General features: G+C 38.5%; 1 long non-coding RNA gene and 1 other non-coding gene across 2 annotated transcripts; both read right to left on the bottom strand.

The window, feature by feature from the left end:
• Window positions 1-1,370: 1,370 nt before the first annotated feature.
• Window positions 1,371-1,476, bottom strand: LOC131238426 (small nucleolar RNA R71). Its single transcript, XR_009167836.1, has one exon. It is a non-coding gene; the product is annotated as a small nucleolar RNA R71 (small nucleolar RNA).
• A 4,495-nt stretch (window positions 1,477-5,971) lies between these two features.
• LOC131237123 (uncharacterized) lies at window positions 5,972-9,516 on the bottom strand. The gene is made up of 3 exons (XR_009167051.1): window positions 9,454-9,516; window positions 9,238-9,297; window positions 5,972-6,326 (listed from the first exon to the last, which is right to left on the bottom strand). It is a non-coding gene; the product is annotated as an uncharacterized LOC131237123 (long non-coding RNA).
• Window positions 9,517-22,983: the final 13,467 nt, after the last annotated feature.

The raw sequence follows: 22,983 nt of genomic DNA on the forward strand, positions 1-22,983 counted from the left end.
CGATTGATGCGTGCAGGAGACTCTAGGTAGGTGCCATAGCAGTAGAGCATGGAGTGGAGTTGAGTAGTGAGGACTCCAGTGTTGCTGATTTCTCTCTCTTTTCCTTTTATTCTCATGTATGTCCTTTTGGACCTTATGGATGATGTAAAAGTTCAAATTTTTAGTGGATTTTGTGATGTGTGCCTTTGTTATTCTCAGATGTACTTGCTGTGATCTTGGGTATGCTCGTATTGGAAATGATTATACTGTTATGAAAATCCTCCTTGTAGGATCCCAGGTTCGGAACTTACCTCAGGAGCCGAGAATGGGGTACTACGGAGGCTGTTGCAGCCAGAACCGGCAATCGGGTTCCTTGTGAGTCCGGTTACCGAGTCTGGGGCGTGACAAAGTTCTTATCTAAAACCTCTAAAATTTTTGTAGATTTTCTATTTTACTTTGAAAGTAAATTCAGTTGGGTCTTTCAAGCACTAATTGTGACATAAGATTGCTCCTACTTAGGATTTTATCACCCAAGTGCTATGGTTGCAGTTGTTGTTTGATCACAAAGATCATCTGCTGAATCTATTTTCCAGATTAGCATAGTTTAATTTTTTACATTAGTTTTACTTTCTTTTTATCTATTTTTCTTTGTGGTTTGAACTCTCATGGTTGGCTTTGTCGCCTGGGTTGTTGATTTATTTTTCTTTGTTGTTTGAACCCTTATGGTTGGCTTTGCCGCCTAGGTTGTTGGATAAGTATTTATTTTTACTATAAGTATCATACTTGGTGTGGATGGTTTATGTCCCATTGGAGTAGGGATCAAAACAATCAACTCTCCTCCGAAGGTGGACTAGTCCAGGCCTTAATCATTTATTTAAGAAAGGCATTCAACACCACTTGGATTCCATGGCAGACCCAATTGATAATGTAAATCCAAATCTGCCAGATCCAACTCCAATCCAAAACAGAGAAAATCAACGCAATCCTCCTCTTGAGAATGAGAATGAAGTTTATAGGAATGTGTTACACCAACCATGGATTTTACGTAAACATTTACACCCTGAGAGATCAACTTTACCATCTTGCATTGTGTTCCCTGCTCACACAGGGAACATTGATTTTAAACTAGGTGTTATTCAATTGATTCCTAAATTTCATGGCTTGGATTTTGAAAGCCCCTACTTGCACCTCAAGGACTTTGAGGAAGTGATCCCAACATTACAAGTAAACAATGGCAATAGGGATGCACTCAAACTTAGGTTATTCTCATTTTCTCTAAGGGATTGTGCCAACTCACGACTCAACTCTCTAAGACCTCATACCATCAGTACATGGCAAACCTTAAGTAGAGAGTTTTTGAAAAAAAAAAATTTCCTAATCATAAAATAAATGCACTTAAATAGGAAATCATGTTGTTTTCCCAAAAGGGGAATGAACTATTTTTCCAAGCTTGGGAGCACTTCAAAGACCTTCTACTCACTTCCCACATCATGGTTATGAATCATGGCACTTGATTGATGCATTCCAAAAAGGGCTCACCATGGATACCCATCAATTCATAAAGATGATGTGTGGTTGAACCTTTCTTGACAAATATCATAATGAGGCTTGGGATTTTCTACACATGTTAGTAGAGAATACTCAGACATGGGATGTCTCTGCTAAATCGGACTAAACTAAACCCATTCCTAAAGAGAAAGCGGTGATGTAAGTCCTAAGATAGGAAGACGACCTTAATGCAAAATTCGCTATATTAGCTAGAAAGGTCGAAGCGTTAGAAATTAGGAAGGTTGTTGCAATTAAAGCAAACACCACCTTAGGTAATTTTTGTAGCATTTATGGTGGTGTCGACCATGACATAAAAGGTTGTCCAACAATCCCATTTATAAAAGTTATCATGCATGAGCATGGGAAAGCAAATGCTATAAATAACTACCAAAGGCCAGCTGTGCAACCAATGAGAAATGTGTAAGGCTCATATCCTAGTCCGTACCATTCCATAGGCTTTCACGGTCCTCTCAACCGAATTCCGGCAATTCTCAACATGAAATCGGTATTTACACGCAATCCTAAGTCGCATCCAGTGATTTTGAGTCAGCTCGACTCGAAACTTGTACCCTAGCGACCGCACCATCGCCACGGTTCCAACGCCTGACTAGCACACGAATCTGATACCTGGGTTAGAAGATGTGGGCCCGCATTCATTCCAAGGAAAACGCCATACATGTGAATTTCGAAAGAATCTCTACAACCTATCCCATCAATCAATCAATTAATCAAGTCAAGTACACACCATATCACAAGTACAAGCAGCCCATCCCGTTCCCATTCCCAAAGTCAACTCTCTATCTCTCTCTCCACCCATCCCTTTCTCACAACTCCATCACTCCACCCATCACCCATCACCCATCACTCCATCTCTTTTCATCCCATCACTTCCCTCTCTCTCTCTCTCTCGTTCTCTCTCTTCACTCCCAAGCAACAAAAAAATCCAACGTCTAAGCCTTCCAAGGTGTGGCACACTTCTCTATCACCCAATCTCTCATCTCCACCATCAAAACTTCATCATCCACTGTCACAAGTTGAGCATGGGAGCCAAGGAAGCTAAGGAACCAAGAAGAAGGCTGATAGGTGGGTGATCTACCGTTGATTTTCATTTGAGGGCTCACTTGTATGTGGGACCCATTTTGATGTATGTGTTATAATCTTGAGGGACCCATAGTGGCGGGGTCCCTCCACTACGCCGATCTCCCTCTCTCTCTCTCTCTTTCCTGATTGACCTTGAAGTATGTATCATATCTATGCCGTCCATGCATTGGGCCCACCTTGATGGGGACGGGATTGCTGCCCATCTGTTTGGACAGGCCCGGGTGAAGGAATATACAAATATCAGCTTTATACAAAGCTGAGGAGGGCCACACGTGTGGACCCACCATGATATATGCATTGGATCCACATTGTCTAGGGGCCACTCTGTCCAACGGGTTGCATCCCACCGTCCAAGGGCAGGGACGGTGGGCAGTTGTGATGTACGTGTTTTATTCATGCTGCATAGAAGTTGTGGGACACACGCACGTGTGGACTCCACATGATGCATGTGCTTATCAAAGTCGTCCACCTATTTTGCATCCACCATCTAGATGAGATGGTGCATACCATGATGTATGTGTTTTATTCCAACCATCCAGATGGCTAAACGGTGGACTATTTCAAATATATATATATATATAATAAAAATAATAAAAATGAAGCAGATTCAAATCCCTGGTGGGCCAAATACATGGCCCCACCCCTGATGTATGTGTTACATCCAAACCGTCCATCCATTTGGTGAGCTCGTCCTAGGGCTTGAGAAGAAAAATAAGACAGATCTAGCTATCAAGTGGACCACACTACCATAAACAGTGGGGATTGAACGTCCAACATTGAATTCTTTTGGGTCTCATAAGTTTTGGACCAATATGAAATTTATTTTTCCTCTTAGTTCAGGTCTTTATGACCTTATGAACAAACTGGACAGAAAATAAACGCTATGGTGGCCCACTAGAGTTTTAACAGTGGAAATCATTATCACCACTATTATTTGTGGTTTGGTCTAGATGATCTTTTGATATGATTCATTTTTTGGATAATACTCTAAAATGATCTCTAAAAATAGATGAATGGTGTAATCGGTGTGGCCCACATGATGCGGCCCATTTGATGTATATGGGCCCATTGGTGTGGCCCATATGATGTGGCCCATTTGATGCATGTTGGCCCATTGGAGTGGCCCATGCAGCCTATTTGATGTATTTGAGGCCCACATGATGCGGCCCATTTGATGTATTTAAGGCCCACATGATGCGGCCCATTTGATGTATTTAAGGCCCACATGATGTATATGGGCCCATTGGTGTGGCCCATATGATGTGGCCCATTTGATGCATGTTGGCCCATTGGACCAGCCCACATGATGCGGCCCACTTGATGCATATGAGGCCTATTGAGACATATTTGAGGCCCATGGGTTGAGGTCCAATGTAATGTATCTAAGGACCATGAGTGAGGCCTTTGTGTGGGCCGAATGTGATGTATATGAGGTCCATTGCAATGTGAGATTCTACCATGATGTATGTAATGATGTTTATGAGGATCATGCCTTGGGAGCAATAATGGTTTGACGTCCACATTGTAAGAGCAATGATGGTTAAATGTCCGCATTGTAACTCTCCCTAGGGCCCATTGTTAGGCCCATACTTGTAGTGTGTAGGTCGTCTAGGCCCATCTTTGTTATAAACAGAATCCATCACCACATAACATGTTTAGTATAGTTCCAGGATTCATGCTCATACGCATCATATGTATGCTTGATATGAGGAGTGACTGATCATAGCATATGCCTTCGGGCAGATTGTTTATGAGCTCCCTGATAGGTGGAGTTGCCCCACATGAGCACACGGTATGTGTAGGATGTCTGCATGACTGATAGTGTGATTCATGCACTTCGCATTTGTATGACATGATTACTGTACGCCCTAGCGACATTAGGGCTACGGCCTCCATAGGCACATCGTGGATGGCAGGATCAGACACCGAAAATACTGTTACTAGCATCGGGGCGCCATAAATGTCCCTAGGTGAAAATTCCTAAATCTGATGGTACCAGACGATGAATCCAACGTCGAGACCAAGTAGATACATGAGCGCACGAGGGCCAAATACCAGGAGGCCTCGTCTCTCACTGTGTCGTGGTCGGTTGGAAAGGGGTGTGGCCTTACCCACCCAAGGGTAAGGGGCATTGCTAGGCTGAGTATGACCTGCTCGTGAATGGGTCCGCTATCGACATGACGGATAGGTATTGATAGACTATCGGCTGGCAGATAGTGAGGTTTCTTACACTCACTTAGACTACGCACTTGAGAAAGGGGCAGTATCATTTGGAGTATACTAAACCCCGGTGATTATCCAGAGTGAGAACTGTACTGATATTTGATGCTCTAGTGATGAGCTGCATTGATATGTGGATTTGGATGAGGATTGGCATGCTTGAGTTACATCTGGCATCTCATGATCTTGGTATGACTGATAAGGTTCATGTCTTCCACCGCATAGCCTTAGTACGACTGATTGCATTCATGCACTCATCAGCATGATTCCGCATTACTCTGATATTGCTTCTAAGCATGTTCATATTACGCACACACTTACACCACCCTCTAAGCTTTTTATAAGCTTATGCACGATTGATGCGTGCAGGTGACGCCAGGACGCAACCGTAACTTAGTCGTAGCAGGAGCGTGCAGTCGAGCTTCAGGAGTTTCCATTATTATTATCTTGTATTTCCCTTTATACGCATTGTATCTTAAATTCTTTTTTATCATAGTGGATTTTGTGATGGTGTTCTTGTGGTTACACTATAAGAAAAATGGGTAAAGGCTACGGATAAAAACTGTAGCTAAAGCCCTTTTGCTACGGATATAGTTCATCGCACGTCCGTCGCTATTGGTGGGGTAGCTAAAGGTCAAAAAACCTATTGCTACGGATTATATCCGTAGCAATAGGTATCAGTAGCTACAAACTAAAGTCGTAGTTATATTGTCTGTAGCGAAATGTAGCTACACCTAAAGATTAAATCCATAGCAATAGATACCAGTAGCTATGAATAAAGGTCGTAGCTATACTTTCTGTAGCGAAATATACCTACGGCTATAAATTAGATCCGTAGCAGTAGATATCAGTAGCTACGGAAAAAAGTAGTAGCTGTAATTTCTGTAGTAAAATGTTCCTACTGCTACGAATAATATCAGTAGCTAAAAGTAGAATGAAATCCGTAGTAATATGTTGTAGTTAGCAATAGCTATGGTTTTCAAAACAATAGCTACAGCCAAAATTCGTAGCTATTTTTAAAAAAAATTGTAATAATGGTGCCTGTTTCCATTGTAAGAACCTGTTGTGATTGATAACCCATCCAAGCTTAATGCTGATAGGAATAGTACATAAAATGCAATCAAGAAAAAAAAATGATGCATTTATTACAAATAGCAATCAAATCATACAATGCATCCCACATTCACATTTCTAAATAAACAATACTTAACTTTGCTCAACCTATCATAAGAATTACAACTAAGGCATGCCCTCATGTGCAAGAAACAAATACACTCCAACACAGTAAACACCCTCCATATAATGCAATAATGCTTATTTAGAAATGTAGAAGTATTTGCTTGAGATAGAGCTTCTTCTTTCCCTGAAACTGCAGATGTAACTTCTGTGGACTTTGACACAAGATTACTTTCAAGTTCTGAAACCCTTCCCTTGAGAAAATGAATTTCATCCTCCAGTGACTTCTTTAGCTTGTCAGCCTGTATAAAATAGCATTTGTAGACACAATCAAACAAGCATGCCTTTGTACACATCTCAAAAGGAAGAAAGTAAAAAAAAAAAACACTTACATAGGAAGAAATCAAAAATGTACCTGCTAATCTTCTAAATTATGGCAAAATCCAACATGAGTAATGTGGTTTGATGGACTATTGGTTTGTGTAACATTATATATGAAGAAATGAAAATACATGAGTGAGAGGAGCAATGAAACTAAATCTCCAAGATACGATCCACTGAAGCATAAGCTTAAAACGTCACCCGATGATCCAGGCTCCTCCAGTTACAAATGCCACAACTGGTTTTGGCTCCTTAATATTTGTGGGTAAATATAGATCAAGTTTGCAAATCAAAATATTTTCAGCTAGCTGGTTAGAGGATCTATTGAAATGTGTGATGTGCAAATTCAATGCATCAAAAACATGGAACTAGAAAGTGAATCTCAAGTGATGCGCATCCACAGCCTAGTACCTATTTCTTGGCTGGTCTCCATAAACTACACTCATGCAGACCTGACTTGAGAAGAAATAGTAGTATCCAACTGCAAAGAATTAAACTCATTTAGAGGCATGGGTTTTGAGGACATATTCCTTCTAATGAGATTGTTTCCAAAGAAGACAAGTAACTGAATCCTACATAAAAGAAAATAGTACTGTTTTGAGTAATATAAAGCTTAAATAGCCAAGTAGTCTGAAACCCATACAAGACTTAAAGCAACATACTGCAGGCCCATTTCAACAGATTCCTAGACTTGTGAGTCGGTACCCGCCCAATTCATAAATGAGATGATTTACGGGGAATTCAGTAGAAGCACATCATTCCATCATGCCATGTATTCAACCAGATACCCTCTTCTGTACCCCTTTTGCTTCTCTTTAATAGAATTTAGTTGCTTATTTAACAAATAAAGAATAGAAAAGGTACCACTCTCCCAACATATGTCGACAGACAAGGGACGTCTCTATGGAACAATTCAAGGATTGGGTTGGCATCCAAATAGGCCTTAGATGCGCTGGCAAGTACTTTGAATAAAAAGGTCTCAACAAAAAAAAAAAAAAAACGAACCTTGTAGAAAACCTGGCATTAGTAACATTGCGTAACAACCAAGGGCAAGAAACTTTGTAATCCACCTGTAGCCTACCCTGAATGAAAAGTAAATGATTAGAAGTATTATAAGTACAAATTACATTTGTAGATTTTAGATTCCAAGTTCACGACAAAAAATAAAAAATAAAAAAAATATCACTATCATCATAGCCTTCTCCCAACAATTTGGGGTCTGCTTTTAAAAGGTACATTGGCAAAAGTTTCAGAATCAAGCCCATCAGATATCAACCTCCCTCTTTTAGCCAGGCTCCTGGAAGCCCACGGTAGAGGCTCACATCAGTAACACTAATGTGCCAAGATGATCCCACCCAGTACTAACCCCCAGCTTACCCAAAAGGGAAAGCAAGCAAAGGAGACTTATGGAGGAGCAGTTGCCAGGCATATTGCTGGGTACGAGTCAGACACATGGGATGTCATGCTCAAGTACATGCTCATTAATCCTTCAAATGCGTCAACAATTACATGATGCTATCTGTATTATGTCCATTATGTTATGGTGCTTGGTGCTTGTGTCGCATTTTAAACACACCTGGTGAGACAGTTGCAGACATTATAAGAGAATCTATGTTCCTCGAGCAAAAGGCGAATCAGACGATGAAGCACTTAATTTCTCAAGTTCTTTTCTTCCCAAAACTGCATGCATCTCGATGGAAGGGATTTCTATGTCCTTGTAACACTATATCAGAAATTCTACAAGTTGCATGCATTAATGAAAATACATGAAGAATGAAGAAACAAACATCTGAGCAAAAATAAGAAGCATCTAATCCACGGGCCTGGATAGTTTTTCTTTTCTTTTCTTTCTTTCTTTTTTCTTTTTTCTGAAAACTAACGATTTTATTGAAAGAGAACAAACAAACAAAACAACAGCAACCACAAGAGACCCACTGGTCTCTCCATTAAGAAGGCAACCATAAAGCAAGAAACATTAGGACAACCCAAAAAATATGTTGTACAAGATTACAGCTACAAACCTCCCCAACCATGGATCTGAATGTCGGTATTGGTAGGTGTATGGGCCCAGCCAAAAAACAATACAATATGGGGGTGGCATATCGGCATCAGCCTTGTATCGTCCCATATCGGTCATTTTTTAGCCAAAATTTTTTTTGTGAAAATATCAACATGCATTCAGCATGTGTTCAATGGTATATCAGACCATTCTTTGGTAAGAATGGTGGCTATCGTGCCGACCTGTTGAAAGTCAACCAAATGGGCCTTCATTGAACAAAAATCAAGCATGATGTGGTGAATTAGGTCCCATTACATTAAAATACAAAAAAGAATAATAATAATAAGAAGAAGATTAAAACATTATTAGAAAGTTTGGGAAGAGAGGAACAACAGATGCTTCAGAAATGAGTCTCACTCTGCTTTATCGCTCCTCCGTAGAGTTAATCAGTTCATTATAGAATGGGCTTCAAATGTAGAAAAACTCAGGGGTTGTAATCTTTTATTTCTAGGAGTGTAGTTGGTTCGCTATCTCAGCGTCCCTAGTTTCTGGTTTTTCTGTTTTCTCTCCTGTTGTATCTCTTTCTTTTCTTTTTTCTTTTTTAATGAATTTGCATTGTTCTTCAAAAAAAAAATAAAAAATAAAAAAATAAAAAAACAAAAACAACCCCATCTTGCCAATGGTGGCACACCCACTACAACTTTCACAAAATCAGAACAACAACACCAAATAATTCAGAAACTCTACCTTAGATTCTAAAATTCATCAACCCAAATACCAAAATTTGATTCTATGATACACTCCTAAGAAAAAAAACCATATATTATCCATACCTTGATTGGACTCACTACAAGGGTAATCTTTCAATGATGGCCCACTATTTCTGATAATCACTACAGGGGCAAGAAAATTACAAAAAGTAAGACTCATGAGATGACATATGTACAAATAGTGACAAGACTAGCTGGTAATGACAGGAGGCTAAGACATTAAATTATTTATGAAGAACAAGAAAAAACAAAGATAAAATAAATAGTTAAAAACTTTACCATTTCAATATTGAACCTTGTAGTGGCAACATTGAACTGTGGGGCTAAAAATACTTCAGCCTGGATATAAAAATCTCAAGTTAGTTGGGCCTATGAGGTCCTCAAATGATAGTAGAAGTAGCCGAAAAACTATTGAAAGTAACCATCATGCATTTTAAAAATTCCTCTCAGAAAATGAATGAAAAGTACACAACTCACCTTGATGCCCACTCTCCCTCCTCCTTTACTCGGGCTTGGGACCAGCAACGCAAGGAGTTGCATTGGTAGAGTTAAAAAGAGGCTTAGGCTCCATTTGGTTTGTGATAACCGAATGGAGTCTAATATGTTTAAATATAGAGTATAAAATTCATTTAAAATTACAAAAACCAAACCAAACAACATATAGAATAACTAAAAAAAACATGTAGACCATTAATATGTTGAACTATAAACTGCCAAATTAGTTCAAAATTAAGGGAAAAACAAGCAAAACATCATATAAAGTAACTAAAAAAAGCATCCACACCAAGTTCAATTATAGATTACTAAATTTGTTCAAATTATCAAAATCTCAAAGACTCTTTCCCCCATTGCACAAATGATCCCGGACCAGCCTCTCCAAGTGTAGATGCGAACCCATCTTCTTTCCACAAACGAGTGTCAGGATGTATAATCTCAGTCAGGATAATAACAAAAGCTCCCTCCTCCAATGGTTCGTAATGGACAACTGCATTTGGATTAACTTCGTGTACTTGACCACGAGCAACTACATCACGATTTCCCCAACCAAGCAAGTCGCATCTCTTACCGATATATATTATATCCGGCTACATGTACACATATAAAATGGCATTGGTATTGTTATCATTTATAAAATAATTGTAAGTTCAATACAGTAGCAAATTTACACTTACATATTGACGATGCCTGAGCAGATCTAGCAATTGTTGGTGATGAGAGGTTTTGAGTAGATTGTGCGTGTTACTACATCTCCATCTAGGCCTTCATCTCAGCCAATGATTTCTTTATATCAGATATCTCCTGCACTAGGCTCTCTCTTTCTTTTATCAAATTCTCTACCTCTGAATGGGCAGGGGCTGACATCTTCAATCCTGTCTTGGTTAGTGAGCATCCTAGACCCCACATTCGCCTTCTACCGTCAGAACCAACCAACTGTAAAACATTGCAAATCAAGTTATTAGAAAATTCATAATTACCATGAATCTCACTGTAACTTTTAAATTTTATTATTACCTGTGTAAGAGCATCGTCAATGCCGGTAATCTTAGAAGAAGGATTGCTAGAATAAAGTTCATCTAATTTTTCCTGTGACAAAATACAAATGAATATAAAATAATTCAAAGTTATACATTGGCATCTCATAAAGGTACTGGTTAGTGGTATAAGGGGATGGACTTACAGAAAGGTCAGGATACTAGACAACTTGTATTTGCTTGTATGGGCTCTTAAGTAAACATCACCTCTACCTATCTCGGCATCAAAGGTAAGATTCCTCTCCTTCGCCTTTGGCACATTACATATTAATGGAATTAGATGAGTGATAATTCAAAAGTAAATTCAATATTAAACTATAATACTTATATTTATAAATAAATAATATATACCATCTGATGGCGAATAACAGCCATGCTGTTCCTCCCAAGACACACAGGTCCTTTTAGCTTGGACCGATTGACTTTATTCCTTTCGCTTGCTCTCTTGAATTCCTCAGTGCTATGTTGATTCACGAAGACCAACCAATCCTCCATAGGGATACCTGGGGTGGCAAGACTATCTCTCACAACTGTAAGATCCTTGTATTTAATATATTTTCTAATCAACCTTTGCTTGTAATTCTGCCACGTTTCCATGATGTGTTTTGTTATGTATGTAAAGCTCACATCCCAACTTTGACCCTCAAACTCATAAGCCCGTGACAATGACTCTATGATCATTTGAATGTGTACATGAGGCACCTGGCAAAAGTCCTGGTATATGATTGGGATATGATTACGGGTGAGGATACTGATATGCGATATAAATTGCTTTTGTTTAGGACAATCCTCATTCGGTTGCCTGAATTCATTCGTCTTTAGGACATTTTTCCTATCAGGTTCATGTAAAAAAAGCACCCCTAGTAGGACCTCTCTTTCTAGACGAAGAAGAAGAAGAAGCTGGCACAACAACATAAAAGGATAACAGTTATATATACACATCGTTCATTACCGCTAATATATAAGAAAATTGAAATTTACATATCTAATTAAGAAGAACTATCATATTACCTTTGGTCTTGCTCGCATCTGTAGTCTCGGTCAAGTGCACACCCAATGCCTCTGGTTGTGAATCATGTGCCTGTTTATTCACTAATATAAATAAATTAAATTAAATTAAATTAAAAACACTAATGATTAATACAATAATTTATATAACAGATAAAGTACAAACAATTCACTACATTATCCATACCTTAATTGGATTTCCTCCAAATAAATATCATTTTGTTATATGCTTAGAAAATATAAACAATTCAAGAGATTCTCCTTGATCACTTTCTTTTCTTTGTTTTCTCGACTACAACACTGATGTCTTCAGGTTCATTGAATATCAACTCATCAACAAATGCTAATGAGGTGAGATTAGGTCCTGCATCGGCATCAGTTACATCCTTAAATCGTTCCGATAGATGGCACATCTCTTCTTCGTTAAAAATATTTTTTGGAACTCCAATACCAGATGTCATTCAGGATTTTTTGGATCTCTGGAGTAGAAAACTTGCGTGGCATGCTCCGCAAGAATGAACGGCTCATCACCCAATTTGTCTGAACTGTAAAGACTGAACAAATTTACTAATCTCAAATTCACTTCAACATCAAAAGAAACACCATGATGCGTCACCTTCACCCAATCACACTTAAATAGGATAGGCTTGTACCCTGTTCTGTACTCCAATTGGACAATTCTACGAAGGACTTCGTAGTAAGGTTGATTTTCATCCACTGTATTCATATCCTTAACACTAGATCGGAAGGTGGTCATACCCTCTGTCATAACCCTACTGTTTTGGTTCATTTTATTCTCCTCATAGTCCTTAGTGACAAAGAGAAAACCATTAATACAATACTTATTATATTGAATACAAAAAGCTGGAGGTCCTCTCACTATATCTTTAAATTCTTTATCGTTAGATTCGCTAAACTCTGGTTGCCTCTTCAACCAAGGTATGAATTCATCCTCACTAGGCACCCTATTGGTCCTCCTGTAGCATCACTGCAAGAAATCTTTATGCTTCCTGCGCGTTATTTGATACCATTGTTATATTGAAATCACATAAAGTAAAGAAGATATATACAAATGAGCTAATTGTGCATACCCTTCCCACACATCATAGCTGGGATGACTCTTCAGTACCCATGTACGAGCTTGTTCGTATTCGATACCCACTAGGATAATACTTAGATCCAAACCTATTGGACCAACATTGTCATCATTGTTATCATCATCAACGACATCTTGCAACTTGCAATAGGCTTGTTTTTCGATTTTTTTCCAAGAGGGTTATTTTTTTGTTTTCCTCTATATTGGTTGCAATATATAATTATCTCCTCTTGGATATATTGTTCTGCAATGCAACCCTCAGGTTGCGTCTTATTACAGACATAGGCCTTGAATGTCTTCATGAACCTGACAAAGATAATGATACATTACAAATACATACAACCGTAGATGTTAAGCCGGATTATTCTTACTGAAATCATCGCGTACCTTTCGAATGGATACATCCATTGATAGTATACAGGACCATATATGCGAGCCTCGTAAGCCAAGTGGATTGACAGATGCATCATCACGACAAATATAAATGGAGGGCATATAATCTCAAGCTGACATAACGTCCTAGCCATACCCCTCTCAAGAGTGAGGAGCGTTTGAAGGTCTATTGTTGTCAAGCACAAGGCATTAAAGAAGGTGTAAAAGCTTGTAATTATAAGACGAATGACCTTCCTATCCCTGAATGCATGTTGGATGAGAACTGGGAGCAAATGTTGCATCAACACATGGTAAGAATGAGACTTCATTCCCTTTAAATCCGCACAATCTCCCTTTATGATGGTCTTCCAATTCGCACTAAGAACATGCAGGTCATGCAAAGTCTGGATGAAAAGCTTTTTCTCTTCTTTTCTTAAACAAAAAGGACCTTGTTTCTAAATCATCTTGCCATTGCTCTTTTTTAGCCATAGACGTTTCTTAATTCCCAACCGTTTCAGGTCCCTGCGTGCATTAACATCATCCTTGGTCTTACCAGGTGTGTTCAATAATAAGGCAATAAGGATTTCACATATATTTTTCTTGACATGCATAACATCAAGGTTGTGACGCACTGGAATATCTTCCCAATACTCCAGATCAAATAATATAGACTGTTTGCAAAACCACGGTGATCCAACATCGCCCGTTAGCTCTTGTCGGCCTCCATCAATACCCCTCATATTCCTCTTCTCAGTCTTCCCCCATTGCATATTCAGGTTCGCAGTTTGTCTTTCGACCTCAATCCTGTCCAGACGAATGGGTTGTCGTCGTATCTCCACCTTCTTATTGAATGTGTCAGCACTTGTGTCCTTCCTTGCCTGGTTTGACATTGGCAACTATCGTCTGTGACCCATTTAAACATGTTTTTTTCCATATTGGAGTCGCAAGGAATCTGTGTTGGGACCACATACAGGACAACCATACTTACCCTTGGTCCTACAACCAGAAACATTACCATATGCTGGAAAGTCATGGATTGTCCAGAGCAAAACGGCATGCATCTTGAATTTATTTTCATGGTATGCGTCAAGTGTTGTGACCCGTTTATACCATAAGTCTTTCAATTCATCAATCAATGGCCATAAATAAACATCAATATCCTTTCCTGGTTGTTGTAGTCCCTTAATGAGCAAAGTCAACATAGTAAACTGAGGTTTCATGCAAAGCTTTGGTGGAAGGTTATATGTCACATGCATAACGGGCCATGAACTATAAGCTGTAGTAAAAGCACCGAATGGGTTAAACCCATCTGTAGCTAGGCCCAATCGAACATTGCGAGGCTCAGCTAAAAAATCCATATACTTCTCATCGAGATTCTTCCATGCAATATAATTAGTTAGATGCTCCATCTTTTCATGTTGCAATTTTTTAGTTAAGTGCCAGGACATTTCTTTCGCTAACCATGGCACACTGAACGTTCTTTGTAGTCTTGGTGTTAATAGAAAATACCTTAACACCTTGACAAGTACTCGAGATTATTTTTTCGCAACATCCATTTCTATCTTGAACCTAGGAGCTTTACAAGTTAGACAACTGGTTTTCATCTCATTCTCTTTTCAGTACAAGATACAGTCATTTAGACAAGCATGGATCTTCACATAATCAAGACCCAACTTTGTAATGATCTTCTTTGCTTGGTAGGTATTAGTAGGGGCCTTGTTACCAGAAGGTAACACCTTCTTTAGTAGTTGAAGGAGCTCTGTAAAGCTTTTTTCACTCCATCCACGGTCCACCTTTAATTTGAAAAGTTATACAATAAAAGTCAGCACGGTGAAATCTTGGGCCCCTGGGTATAGCTTAGTCATTGCGTCTCGTAGATTTTCTTTAAACTCTTCAGTTTCATTTTCCCTAAAGACCCCTTCGACTATAGGGGTCACATTCGGCTCATCCTATACAACTTCATCTAGGTTATTACCACCAAGTTCTTAAACAATCATATTTTGAACCTTATTTAAGTTTAGGACATTGTGGTACTATTGGGAACTTGATGCATATTCAATACGCTTAGGTGATACATGCTCACCATGCATGTCCCAAACCCTATAGCTTGGGTCGAATCCATTTTTCATTAGATGTATTTCCAAATCATCATAAGAAACCGGTAATCGTAAACATCTGTAAGTGGCGCATGGATAAAGAACGGTTTCTCTACCAGGAAGGTGTTCTCGTGCAAACTTCAAAAGGCTTCTGATTCTAGAAATAAAATGAGGGTTTGGAAAACTTAGTGTCATCCACTCCCTATCTATTATAGCTAGATCTTGATTAACCAAGGGGTTCATTTTGAACCTTCACCTTACAAAATTTTTTATTATTATTTTTCACCCATTCACGGATCTAATTCTAAACACAGTGATGTATATCTTCAAAGCACTAACCAAAAAAAAAAAATTCTCTAAATCATGCTTCACCACAAGTGCTTGTCTTTGACTCTATATAACATTCTATTTGTAATATCAGCCTAATCTCTTTATGTGTAAACTGAAGAATTTTCACTCTTTGTTATAGTTGTGCATATAATAAGGCTGAATAATGTTAGATGAGGACTCATCATCTGCAACTGAAGTGTTGCTTCCAACCTCATCCAATGCTTATTTACCAGTGTGTAGGACATTCAAGCCGTTACGCGTACTCCATCATGAAGATTGCTCATCACACAAATCAGGTCTATCGCCCATCTGATGAACACCCTATATGGAAACAACACATGATGTTCTGATTTAACTTGTACTTGTGTCCCACCTGATGGCTGGATTGGCCTAATTATTGTCCTGGGTGATCATGGTCGTGCCACCTTAAACATGGCCTAAATTTCCTAATTCCTACATTTGCATTACAATGGCATTTCAACGAGTTTCCATGTTATGATCACATGAAACTTATTTGGGTGATCAGTCATCATGTCAATTAATTATTATAGAGGTGTCATGGTCAATTTTCTGTAATCTAGTGGATGGTTAAAAGGTGGATAAAATATCTTGGGTTAGAGGAAGCCACGAGGCTTATGATTTGGAATAATAGTGATCCTAATTTCAGCCACAGGTTCTTCTCTTATCTCATTTTCTTTAGTTGATGATCTTATGTTTGCTAATGGGTGGCTGATTTGTAGCCACCTCTTCAAATGACAGGGAAACAGTGTGAAAGGTTTTACAAGAGTTGACCTTGTTGAGCAGCTGATAATACTGAAGGTGCTTTACTCATATTTTCTATTGTCAAACTATATGATCTATAATTTATTTGGGTTAAGTATTTTGTTTTTCTTACACAGGCTATCATTAACAACCTTAAAAATAAACTTTCTACTGATGCGCCCCTCACTTTTATGCAAATGACAATCATCATCATAGCCTTGTGTCTTATCACAGACAAAATGCCCCTTTCTCTTATGGAAAAGAATTTTTCCCCCATTTTTATAGGTAAGCTGGGATTGAATGTGAGACCTAAATGTTGAAATGCACTGTCTACCATTGAGCTACGGGCTTAAATTATGGAAAAGACATGATTATAAAGACATTGAATTAACTTTGAATTTTGGAGGTACATTTATGGTAAGGTGAAGTTGGTATGTCTGCATTTACCTGTTAAAGTTGGATGTTTTCTTAGACATTATTTCATCCATGTGACATATATGAATAATGGGTGAGTGAACAATTCTTGCTTAAAAAGGTTGGAGTTTTGTAGAAAGTTCAACAGCATCAGATAAAATCAAATCAAACTAAATTCATCAGGGAATGGGTTTTATAGAATTCAACTTATAGGCTTGAAGTAAAACCCTTTATTGTAAAGCAATGCGAAAACATGATTTTCCTTTTTTTTTAATCAATGAATTTCGCATATTGAGGTTTTCCTCTTATATAAGATCCTCATAATATACCACTGTACCTAAAGGATAATAACATGTTAATGTCTTCTTCTTCTTCTCCTCCTCCTTCTTCTTCTTTTGCATAATTTATGGACCTATTTGGTTAATGCTATGAAGATATACATCACTATGTTTCATGGCTAAGAAGAAGCCGCAACATCCTCAGAAACTCCTAGGTAATAAACACCTATCTTGCATCAAACTACAACAAACAACAATCCAAACACAAATTTAGCTCAAAGAAAATTAATGACTTGACTGGAGACAACAATACACCTCAACTTTTCCTCAAGTCCCAATCATGGATTGTTTAATCTATGCAAGATTCATGGTTGGTCATTCTAACCAAAAAGGAAGAAACACGTTCTTACAAGGAGACCTTGTTATTATTAATGAATCTACAAGCGACAACATCTAACTTCCTTATAAAAATGGTGTTCACACAGTAAGAGGCCTTCTTGTTTTTCCTCCCCATGGGAGGGTTAGCGGTTGTATCACATGGACCAACCATGCCTCCAACTACCACAACTCAGGGCAATTAAGGCTCCCTAAACGGCTAAAGCTACTCCAAGGTCAGCATTGCAACAATAGTCCAAGCCTCCACATCGGTTAAAACCGGCGCAATGGTGAAGGCCCCCACTCTAGCCAAGGTTATTTCGATGGCTAGGGCTGCTTGTAAGGATAGTGCTGCTATATCAGTATGGCCAGCTAGGTAGCACTACTGGCCAAGACCATCGAAACAGTCAAGGCCCGATCCAGGTCACTGCCCGAACAACACAACGACTAGAAACAAGAGGGTGACTTAAAAATTAGAATAAAAGGTTGATTTTTAAGTAATCCAGATTGTTTGTTTGTTTTTTCCCACTACATATGGAATATGTGCAGAGATTCTGCTGGATAGGACAATTGTAACTGTATGATTTCTAGTCTACAACTAGATAGTAGAAACTTAAATGATCCACATTCAATAAGAGTGGTGGCAAGGTTCTACTCTGGGGTTTTCTCAGGCATGGTCCATCTGTGGTACACGATAGCCAACCTCTGATGGGGCCCACAACACCTGGCTTATGTCCAAGTATCTTTTCCACTTTGTGGCGGCATTCACTCTAATCTAGTTGCCCTTTTTAGAGGTCGACCCCTCTAGTCCAAGTTCACCTGTTCAATATCTCCTGGCATGGATGTCATTTCAACAAACAGATATCATGCCATTTCATCAAACAGATAGCATGCCATTTCAACAAACAGATAGCATGCCATTTCATCAAACAGTTAGCATATATCAAATCTGAAAGACAAGAAAAGAGATACAAATAGAAGAAGATATCAAACCTATGGAGAGGAGCTTCATGACGTGTGTTTCTTCAGATAGGAAATTCACAGCTGCTGCAATGGAGAGAGAGAGAGAGAGAGAGGGAGGGAGAGAGAGAGAGAGAGAAGAGGGCGTTCACGGCTAATGCATTGGAGAGAGGGAGGAGAATGAAAGAGATGGAGTAGAGATCGAGAGGGAGAGAGAGGATTAGGGAAAGCTCTAATTAGGGAACGGAGAGAGAGAGAGAGAGAGAGAGAGAGAGAGAGAGAGTGTGTGTGTGTGTGTGTGTGTGAAATACTCATTTTTGGGCATGGCTCTGTTTTGAGCCCATGCCCAAAATTGGGGGTTTACTGACAGACGGACGTAGACGGTCCGATTAGGGGATCCGTGGGGCCCACCATGATGTATTTCGTTAATCCATTCCGATACATTATTTTAATAAATTATTTTACTTCAGTACACTAAATTTTAGGAATATTGAAGGCCCAAGTGGACCACACCATAAGAAGGAACTGTAATTTAATATCAATGTTTCCTACCGTGTGGTCCACTTGAGCTTTCGATCTAGCTGATTTTTTTTCATCCTCTAAGGTAATATTTACAAATATATAGACAGCTTAGATAGAACATATAGTTTTTTTTAGGCCTCATAGAGCCCCTTATAACACTATTAATTAATAATGGTGTATCAACTTTTTAGCTACAAATTAAAACCGTAATAACTATAGTTAAGGTTTATATCCATCGCAAAAATGTAACGTGGTCTGAATCCTTTGCCCCTTTTTTTTGGTAGTGTTATTGTTCGTGGGTTATGCTTATGGTTATGCTTATTACAAATTAAAATTATGTTTGAAATCCTCGTAGAATCCCAAGATCGAACCTAGTGTATGGGTGTCGAGAGTCGAGAATGGGGTACTAGGGAGACTATTGGTGCCGGATTTGGCGATCAGGAATTTTGTGAGCCTAGTTTCTGATTTGGGGCATGACAAAATGTGTACAATCCAAATTGGCGTAACCATCATAATCTTAGTTGGAGGAGTGGACCACAAATTAATACGCCCAATGCACCTCAAGTGCCTCCACAAAACAACTTCTTTGGGGCATCTAACAATGCACTACATGTGCCCTCACTAAAGCGATCATTTGTAGAGGATGCATTGACCGCATTCATGAACTCTCAAGCTCAAATGAATTAGTCTCTAATCCAATCAAATCAGGAATTAAAGATGGCCATGGCTAGAATTGAGACTCAACTAAATGCTAGGGAAAAAGGCACACTTCCTTCTCAACATGTGCCAAACCCTAGAAATACATATTTCATTAGAGACTCAAATCCAAGCGAGCTACATCATGAACAAGCTAAGTCCATCATTACCTTGAGAAGTAGAAAAGAGGTCGATAACAAGATAATGCAACCGGTAGAAATACAGAAGGATGAGCCACCGTCTCAAGAGAATGATGAACCGGCTATGGTTCAAGAGCCGTAACAACAAAATGATAAAAATACTAAGTCACACGAGCCTCCAATTCCATTCTCATCTAGACTTTGGAATCCAATTGCCCCCATAAAATATCAAGATGTGTTGGATATGCTCTAAAAGGTTATTGTCAATATTCCTCTGCTTGATGCCATTAGACAAATTCCTTCATACGCTAAATATCTCAAGGACTTGTGCACTGTGAAGAGGAAATTCAACGTGCATAAGAAGGCTTTCCTCACTAAGAAAGTGAGCGTTATCATTCAGAAAAGGGTCGTACCCAAACACAAAGACCCGAGAAGTCCCACTATTCCTTGTATTATTGGAAATTTTTAAATTGAGCATGCTTTGCTAGATTTGGGTGCAAGTGTCAACTTAGTACCTTATTCGATTTACTAACAAATGAAGTTAGGCAAGCTTAAACCAACCATGTTTACACTCTAACTCGCTAACCACTCCATTAAGTTACCAAGGAGAATTTTAGAGGACGTGTTAGTCCAAGTAGAGTAATTCTACTTCCCCATGGATTTTATTGTACTAGACACTAAACCATGTGTAAATGCACCACTCAAGTTTCCATTATTTTAGGCCGCCCATTCCTAGCAACTTCAAATATAATCATCAATTGTAGGAATGGAATGATGAAGTTGTCTTTTAGTAACATGACCTTAGAGCTCAATATTTTCAATCTATGTAAGCAGCGCATAGACAATAATGAGATCCATGAGCTGAATTTTATGGACTGCTTGATAGAGGAAGAGGAATTGGAACCTAGCCTATCTAAGGAATTGATTAAAGTCTTTGGGGACTTGAAAAATTATGATTTACAAAAAATGCTTGCTGAAATTTGTGATGATAATGAGAGCACTACCACCTAAGACATTAGTATATACTGATGGAGACCGCACACTCAAATTTTGTCCATTGAGGACTTGCGACCTCTGCCATCACCAACCAATACTCTAAAGCTCGATCTAAAACCACTACCAAATGAGCTTAAGTGTGTATGCTTGGGTGAAAATGAAACTTATCATTTGGTGATCTCTTCATTTTTAAACAAGAATCAAGAGATTAAATTGTTGAATATTCTAAGGGACCACAAAGGAGCCTTGGGCTGGACCATTTCTGACATTAAGGATATAAGCCCTTCCATATGCACTCATCGATCCACCTCGATGAGGACGTCAAACCAATTAGACAACCTCAAAGGCGTCTCAATCCAAACATGATGAAAGTTGTAAAAAATGAGGTGATCAAATTTTTGGATGTGAGAATCATTTACCCAATATCCGATAGTGTTTGGGTGAGTCCAACTCAAGTAGTTTCAAAAAAATCCGGAATAAATATCGTGCAAAATTCTAATAATGAACTCATACTAACACGTGTCACCACAGATTAGTGTATTTGCATTAACTATAGAAAATTGAATAGGGTCACAAAGAAGGACCATTTCTCTCTACCATTCATTGATCAAGTTTTAAAGAGGGTAGCAGGTCACTCCTATATTTTCCTTGATGGATATTCCGGATATAACCAAATAGAGATAGCCCTTGAAGACTAAGAGCAAACCATGTTCACTTGTCCATTTGGCACGTTCTCTTTCAAACGGATGCCATTTGGATTATGCAACGCCCCAATAATTTTTCAACAGTGTATGTTAAGTATTTTTTCAAATATGGCTAGGAAGTTTCTTGAGATTTTTATAGATGATTTCTTTATATTTGGGAGTAGTTTTGAGGAATGCCTCAACAATTTAGGGTAATAGGTCACTCCTATAATTTCCTTGATGGATATTCCGGATATAACCAAATAGAGATAGCCCTTAAAGACTAAGAGAAAACTACGTTCACTTGTCCATTTGGCACGTTCTCTTTCAAATGGATGCCATTTGGATTGTGCAACGCCCTAGCAACTTTCCAACGGTGTATGTTAAGTATTTTTTCAAATATGGTTGGGAAGTTTCTTTAAGTCTTTATGGACGATTTCTTTATATTTGAGAGTAATTTTGAGGAATGCCTCAACAATTTATCTCTTGTCTTATCTAGGTGTGAAGAGAAGCACCTTATCTTAAATTTGGAGAAGTATCATTTCATGGTTCAAAAGGGAATTATTTTTGGGTCATGTTATCTCCAAAAATGGAATCAAGGTAGATCGCTCAAAACTAAACATCATTGCTAATCTACATATTCCCTGAACTATTAGAGATATTAGATCACTTTTAGGGCACGCCGATTTCTATAGAAGATTCATCAAAGACTTTAGTGCCATTATTAGACCCTTGACAAATTTCTCCAAAAGGATGTCCCATTTAAGTGGACAAATACATGTACAAGTGCCTTTAATAAAATTAAATCATCTCTTACCACTGCACCTATCATGTGTCCATCAGATTGGACACTTCCTTTTGAATTAATGTGTGATGCAAGTGATTATGCCATAGGAGTTGTTTTGGGCCAAGGGAAAGATAAACGGTCCTACGTTATTCACTATGCAAGAAGAACTCTAAACTCAACCCAAGTGAACTACTCAACAACTGAAAAGGAGTTACTTGCAGTAGCTTTTGCTTTTGATAAGTTTAAGTCTTATTTGCTGGAATCCAAAGAGGTCATTTTCACAGACCACTCGGCTTTAAAATATTTGTTATCTAAGAAGGATGTAAAGCTGAGACTTTTGAGATGGATCCTCCTACTCCAGGAATTCGAATTAGAGATAAAAGATAATAAAGGAGTAGAGAACGTAGTGGCCGATCACCTTTCCAGATTGGTATTAGATGATTCCACTGAGAAGATGCATATCCAGGACACTTTCCCTAATGAACAATTATTTACAATCTCCAAATTACCTTGGTATATGGATATAATGAACTATCTTATAAAGGAAAAAATGTCATATTAATGGAAGTCACAAGATAGGAAGCATTTTGAAACAGAAGCTAAGAACTTCTTCTGGGATGACCCTTATTTATATTAATATGGGACTGATCAAATTTTTAGACGTTGTGTCCCAGAAGATGAAGTTCAGAGTATTATTTCCTTTTTGCCACATGAAAGCATGTGATGACCATTTTTCTGCTAAGAAAACCACTGTAAAAATTC

Source organism: Magnolia sinica, chromosome 2 (assembly GCF_029962835.1).
Source record: "Magnolia sinica isolate HGM2019 chromosome 2, MsV1, whole genome shotgun sequence".
Lineage (NCBI taxonomy): Eukaryota > Viridiplantae > Streptophyta > Magnoliopsida > Magnoliales > Magnoliaceae > Magnolia > Magnolia sinica.